Genomic DNA, 7,759 nt, shown 5'->3' on the forward strand with positions numbered 1-7,759 from the left:
TTAGTACACACTGTGTTCTGTGAGGTCGCTGTCACACAATTGCTTCTTTGTTCAGGAACATCCATTTGGAACTACTCATTCCAGGAAGGCAAGATTCCCCGGAGACAGGCGAGACCCTTGCAGCCTTCCCAAACACCTCCTGTGACTCATCAGCCCCAGAGTCCAGAATGTGGACCGGGTGGCCACTTGGATTCAATGCATCCCTTGTTTGCTTAAAGACCCAGAAACGATTTTAGAAGTCAAAGCAGTTTTAGGTTCCATCCAAGAGTGCCCTACTTGCTATGCAAATAAAGGGAGAACTACTTAGCGCTTCAAATTTGAAAGCTCTTAGCCAATTGGTGCAGTAACAAATTGATCCTGGGAGGCCAAAAGAATCAAATGCTTTTTCATAAAGAAGCTGAGGGCGAACATTAGAGCAAAAGGGGCTTCAGAAAGTGAATCTTACCAGGCCGTCATTGCACGTGGAAGAAATGGAGGCCCCACACCGTGGGTGGTGTGCCTTCTCCACAGCTCTGAGGCTCACAGCTGCTTAGTGGCAAAACCAGCAATCTACAACCAGCTCTGGAAAACAAATATCCTAACTTACACCTTTGATTTAGATAAGATTAGAAAAGACCTTCAGTGCTTAGAAGACACTTTCAAATGTTTCACTTTCTAATGTCCTGATTGTCTAGAAAGTAAAAATGTTCTCATTTACATTGCCTATTTGACAACTGCTTCTAACTCCTAAAAAGGTATCCTATAGAAATGCGCACACAAAGAAATCAGTAAAAACCAGAAAGTTTATTGTCACATTGTAATATTGCTTGTGGTAATAAAAAATCATTTGGAGATTGCTTAGTTATGATTTCATATAACTGAACATAGAAGATGTTTAAAAGTTCAGCATAGACAATTATGAAAAATATGCACAAACTATTAAGAATCAAAGAAGCAAGTTGTAGCCAGGTGTGGTGGTGCACACTGGTAATCACAGTGATTCAGGAGGCTGAGGAAGGAGGGTGGCAAGTTCAAGGCCAGCCTCAGCAACTTAATGAGGCCCTAAGCAACATAGCAAGGCCCTGTCTCAAAATGAAAATTTAAAAAGGCTGGGGATGTAGCTCAGTGCTAGAGCATTTGCCTTGCATATATGAGGCCCCCAAGTGCAATCCTCAAACTGAGGGCGGGGTTGGGGGATAAGGCAAGTTGCCGTTTGATAGATAAAACATCCCAATTTAGTAGTGATGCTGTGTTTGTGTAGCTCTGGATCTAAAAACTCCCCAGCCCTCGTTAGGAGAGGGCCACCTCCCTCCCTCCTGGAGAGGTTGTGGGGTTGACATTTAGGCAGGTGGCCTCCTTGTGAACACCCTCTCAGGTGCTGTGCTGCTGTCTCTCAGCTCTGCCTTTTGTTTTTGTTTTTTATGTGTACTATAATGCCCGTTAGATTGACAGTAAGAATTACTTCTGAGAAACATGATCGGGTAGATCCTGGGGCAAGAGACATATCTATGTTTGAATTTGTTTGTTTTCTCTTTTCCATAGCATATATTGCTTTTGTAATTAAAAAAAAATATTAGTATGAGAAATAAACGTGTGTGTGCTTGTGTGTGTGTGTATGTCTCAAACCTTCTTAAGTGAGAAACCAAGCCACCTCAGTACAGGAAATAAAAACCTTCAAGGTAAAAACCACCTGGCAACCAACCATGTGAAGCCAAAGTTCCTCCCCCTGGTTTGCTCACGAGGCCAGCCTGCAATTCCTGGAAAAGCCTCAGTGAGGGAGAGGGACAAATGTTAGCCCAAGTCCTTCCGCCTCCTTACTGAGGCAAAGAGGAGCCAGAGGACTGAGGGGCTGATCATCTGTCCGGCACATAGATGTGCTGGGACAACACACCACAGCCCCTGGCCCTTCCCAGTGTGCCACAGGGAAGACAGCCAGCCTGCCCCTGCCCCCATCCGAGCCCCAAATTCCTTCCCCCCATCCTCACAGCAGGGTCAGCTGGGTACTTAGGTGCACAGGCTCCTGGGGCTTCTCCCACACAAGGGGCGTGTTCTCAAAAGGAAATCTCTGGGTGGATTCCAAGGCCCCCAACCCAAGGATTCCGACAGGGTGGATCTTTTGTGGGGTCCTGGAATCTGCATTATCATACTCCCAGGGGAGTTGTCTGCTGGTCCACCAAGAAACGCATATTTTGGCAAAGAATCTTTCCAGGGGTCCGTGGGGAGGCTTGTGTGTCCCCAGTGAAGCTGCAGAACATGGAGTGTGAACACTGGCATTCTCTAGGGGGAAGACCGAGCTGTCGACAGCTCTGAAAGGCAGATGAGCCCACCTCCTCCAAGGAAGCTGGATCCTGAGGCCGCAGCCTGGCTCTCAGTCCTGCTCTCGGCCACCAGCTGAGTGGCACAAGGCCCTCTGGTCTGGGTGCCGCCACGTGCTTTTCGGCAGTTGAGGCAGAGAAGCTCTGTCACTTCTGCCTGCCATTCCTCAGCATCGGTTCCTGGTTGTCCTCTGTGCCTTCCCTTTCCCAGAGCTGGAGCAGCCACACATCCCCGACATACAGGTTCTTTCTCCTCACGATGCCAGTGGGCCCCAAAAATGGTCCTGACAAAACGGGTCCAAAAATCTGGGCATCGAGGCCTTTGTCCCTAAGCATGACTTTTGGGGTTCTTTTCTGTGACATGGCAAAGAGCTCTGCAAGATGAGCTGCTGAGAGATGGGGAAGGTCTCTGAAAACAGTCTTGTTCCTTATGGTGTAGACTTTTTCCAGTGCTAAGAGGCCTTCCTCACGCTTTGCCTGTCCACAGTCACAAGCACAGCCAGCCTCAGGGAAAATGTCATCGGTGACCTTTATCCTTCCAGAGCTGCCCTTGACGTTCATCGCAACCCCGTTCCAGGTGGGCATGGGAGACTGGCCCAGCTGTGCCTGTGAGGGATGGACCTCTTCCATGTCTACTCCATATGGACCATAGCCATGCTTGGCCATTGCATCTTTGGCCTGCATCTGGTGTGGCTCGGTTTGGCTGGGGGAAAGCCAGAGCACAGAAATGTGAAGAGACTCCCCTCAGGCTTCCCCAGCTCTATGCCAGGCCTGTGGCTCCTGGGCTGATATCTTTTCTGCTTTTGCATGACTTTCCTGCGAGGCATTTGGAGATGTTGCTCCTCCAGCCTGCTCCTGGTTCCTGAAGGGCACCTCGTGCCTCTAGAACAGGCCTCGGAGGGAGACTGTGTTTCTGCTTTGTTCTCTCTACTGAGGATGCAAACCCTCCACAGTGAAATGCAGAATACAGCTGGTAAGGTAGGAACTGAATGCACAGGGCCAGGGACATCTGTCCTTAGGTGAAGCCGTCAACCAGTGAGCGCGGTTATATGTATGGATGTGAATGTGTGTGTGCATATAATGAGGGGCACGAGGAGACAGATGGGAGTCATAGGAATTCTTTAATAAACTGAGAAGCTGACACACCCAAGGCTCCTCCCCTCACAGCTAGTTCCAAGTGACTTTCTCTTGGGACAATGACAAGAATTTAAAGTATCATAAACAGGCCCAAAGGAAGAGGTTTTTTTCAGATTCAGCTGGATTAAATCAGGGTTCTTTTGTGAAACTGGATTTGTAGATATGGAAGAAATGTGTTTTATTGAGAAAGCCTTTCAAAATGTCTGAGTTAGAGAAATATTTGTGTATAGATCAACAATGTGGTAAGATCTTGGGGCCATTGTCCATATCAACTCTGGCTAGGTGGCTCTGGAAAACTAGGTGCTTAAGAAAACTTCACACTCACATCAGAGAACTCTGGAGCTGAGCTGTCCCAGTATGGTAGCCACACATAGCTATTTCACTTGAAACCAGTTAAATGAAATTTGAAATTCCATTTATCAGAGGCACAGGCTACATTTGAAGTGTTCAATAGTCTTGTGTGATAATTGACTACTGCATCAAGTAGCACAGATATAGACTATTTCTGTCAACATGGAAAGGTTTAGTAAGCACCAAGAGGAGGAAGAACTCACCCCTGTCTATGCACACATGTGTGTACTTATGTGTCTATTCCCAGCACATAAGGACAGTGCTCAGCTCATAGCAAATGCTCAATAAATACATGTTAAAAGAAGAAATTACTGCATTTTATGTTAAATACTAATTCATAAATATTATTCTATATTGATAGTGTTTTCAAATAAAATATTCACATTAATGACTCTAGTGACATTTCTTTTTCACCTTTCTTTCTTTCTTTTGGCCTGGGATCAGATATAATTAACTTGAAAAGCAAGCTACGGACCTTTTTAATGCAAGCTGTTTTCTCAACAGTTAACAAGTTCTTGTATTATAGCCAATAGACCTGGGAACTGTTATGAGGACACAAGAGAAATGCAAGGTCTAACACTCTCTAACAAATTGCTGACCACACAGTGAGGAAGAGAAAATGAGCATATCATGATCCCTTATTCCCCTGATGTCACTTGAGAAGGCACTATTCTGGGGTCTAGTCTTTAAATTATCATAGGCTTTCCAAAATGTAACCCTTTCCAGCATCCTTCAGGTCTCTCTACTCAGGGACACACTCATGGGCATTCTAAGTGTACACCACTCTACGTACAAGATGAACATCCCTCATGCAAAATGCTTGGGACCAGAAGTGTTTCAGACGTTGGATTTCGGGATATTTGCACATGCAGAATGAGACATCTGGGGAATGGGATCCAATTTCTAACCAAGGAGTTCAATTGTGTTGCATATGCACCTTATACATATTGCCTGAAGACAAATTTATACATTTTTGATAATTTGGTGCATGAACAAAGTTTCAAGGTGAGGAATTTTCTACTTGTGACAGCACGTCAACACTCAAACTGTTTCATATTTTGGAGGATTTTGGATTTCGGATTTTCAATCTGTGTTTCTTAAGGGTACAAAGATTTAGAGGACATTTTCCCCTTTCCCCAATGAACTTGGGTTGCTTTTGTTGATGCTAAGGGCTGGGAAAGCAGACACTGTGGTTGTTATAGCCATGTGCACACTTAGAGTCAGTAAGCCAGGAGTGTGGGTGTAAGAGGTTTAGGAGAAAGGACACCAGTTTTTATCCAGGGTTTCTGGGACATGGATTTGGGGCTCAGCTGCCTGGGGGGAGGGTGATGATGGTGGTGGAGGCCAGAAAACTCCTTAATCTCCTTTAGTGACCACCATCAGCACTTTTTGAGCATCTGTGGGTATAGAGCACTATGCCAAACACTGGCAATATTAATAAGAATAAAATATTTTCCTTGAGAGAAATGATAGCTTAAGAATATGGGTAAAAAAAATTGTTTAGGGATAAACATTTCCCTTATAGAATTGAAATATATTTCTGCACATAAACCCATACAGCATCATTGTTCATGACAGCCAAAAAGTGGAAATGCCAATTAATTGATGGATAAAAATAAAATATGATAAATCCATTTTACAAAATATTATAAACCATGAAAAGGAATGAAACACTGACGCATTACACTATGGATGAACCTCAAAAACATTGGGTTAAGAAGTCAGACATAAAGGGCCACATATCATTTGATCCTATTTATATTAAATATCTAGAATAGACAAGTCCCTAGAAGCAGAAAGTAGATGAGTGGTTGTCACGTATGAAGGGAGGAGAGAATGGGGAATGATGGTCGTTGGGTTTCTCTTTGGGGTGATGAAGATGTCCTGAAATCTTAAAATTAGCCCAACAACCAGGGTCCCAATTTGTATAAGGATATACAAATTGCCATGGTTTGGATATAAGGTGCCCCCCACAAAAGCTCCTGTGTTAAAGAAGAAATGTTCAGGGGTGAGATGATTGGATTGGATTGTGAACTGTACCCTGATCCGTCTGTCCTAGTTTGAATGACTCTCTGGGTGGTAACTGTAGGCAGGTGCGGGGCAGGGCTGTAGGAGGTGGGTCACTGGGGGCATGCCCTGTGGCCCCTTCCGACCTCTCTCTCTCTCTCTCTCTCTCTCTCTCTCTCTGCTCCCTGGTCACCATGAGCAGGGAGTGTTGCTCTGCCCTGTCCTCTGCCATGATGTTCTGCCTCACTTCAGGCCCAGAGGAATGAAGTCAGCTGACCACGATGAACTGAGACCTCATTGTGAGCCAAAATAAACTTTTCCTTCCCTAAGTTGCTAAATTGTCAAGTTGTCAGGTATTTTGGTCACACACATGTCAACTCAGGCAAGAGGGCATGCAGTGGCTAGCAGGCAGGATTCACAGAGCTACACCAGGATACCAATGAAGCACTCACGACAAACAACGCACCTCTCAACTTGTCAAGAGCTAAGGAGATGCTGGTGGCTCTCCTCTAAGGCCTTCTTCTAGGAACTGCTAAGCTAGCTACCGTGATTGCCAGTTTTGCATATTCAGGACTGGTAGGGCTTTCCTCTACTCCAAGGAGAGCTAACTCCTTGATCGATTGTTTTTGTCTTCTATGCTAATCCAACCTTGATTTCTCAGAGGCTATCTGGCAATCCCATTATCTTGTCATACAAAACTAAAAAGCCTAAACAATAACCAGATCATGAGGACCCCAGCTAGGAGACCAGATGCTCCAGCATGAGCTACGTGGGGCAGGCAGAGGACTCCAGCTCAGAAAGAGGGAGACTTAGGAAGAAATTGGTCTTCATCATCACAGGCAAGCTGCCAAGAAGCTGCCAGCTCAAATCAGGCTGGATGCTGTAATCCAGCTTTTCTTTAATTAATATCTCACACTTCCAAACAAAGTGTGTAAAACTGCAAGGGACTCTGCCAGAATTCCTCCTGGCTTACATAAGCCTAACTTGAGCTGGGCTGTGGATTTATTAGGCAATGCTGTGAACATTTTTAATGCAGTATCTATTTGCTGAGCTATATAAATAGACCTGATGCTAGTGTCACTGTCTGTTTAGGAAAGATGCTTGCCTTCCTATGGTCTTATGTGGGCTCTTGAGCATTTGCCTACTCGTTATGATCTTCAGAGCTTTCTCATACCCATGATTCCCCTCCCACTATGATCTGTCTCTCCTAGCTTGCTAGATTTGAGTATAAACCACTCAGACCATGAAAACCACATCAGAATGCCCTGGTTAACTCTCTATGATGTAGGAATGAAAAGAAACATAAAGGGAAAGTAAATGGTGGTGCTGTGGACACTTTTTAATAGAGTATGCATCTACTTGGCAAACAGTCAACCCAGGAGGTCCAGCTAAAATATCCCCTTTTTCTATAGCTTTTCTTCACTTCTCTTCCAGGCACAATTGATGGCTCCATCTATGTTTCCATATCACTTTGTATCCATTTCCTCTGTAGCATGCAAATCTGCAAATGTTCTTTATAACTAGGCAGTCATCCGTCAGTATCCTGGTGGGGGCAGGGGGAGGTTGATTCCAGGATTCCCTGTGGACACCATCATCCCTTATAAAAAATAGTGTAGTGTTGGTATATAAAATATGCACACCTCTCCCTCCATAGAGTTGAAATCTTCTTTAAATGTCTTATAATACCTGAGTCAATGTAAATGTTATGTAAATAGTGGTTATACAATATTGTTTAAGGAATAACAACAAGGGAAAGATCCATCCAGGCACACTTTGTTTTCAAATATTTTCAATCTGCAGTTGGTTGAAGAGATAGATGTGGAACAGGTGGATACAGAGGGCCAACTCTACCTGTTGTTCCTGCCCTGATTAACTGTGGATTCTTGATGCAAAAAAAAAAAAAAAAAACCATATTTTTGGTAATTTTTATATTTCATAGTTTTTAAGAGTGCTCAGAATGATAATAAATG

This window comes from Urocitellus parryii, chromosome 5 (genome assembly GCF_045843805.1).
Source record: "Urocitellus parryii isolate mUroPar1 chromosome 5, mUroPar1.hap1, whole genome shotgun sequence".
NCBI classification, from domain to species: Eukaryota; Metazoa; Chordata; class Mammalia; order Rodentia; family Sciuridae; genus Urocitellus; species Urocitellus parryii.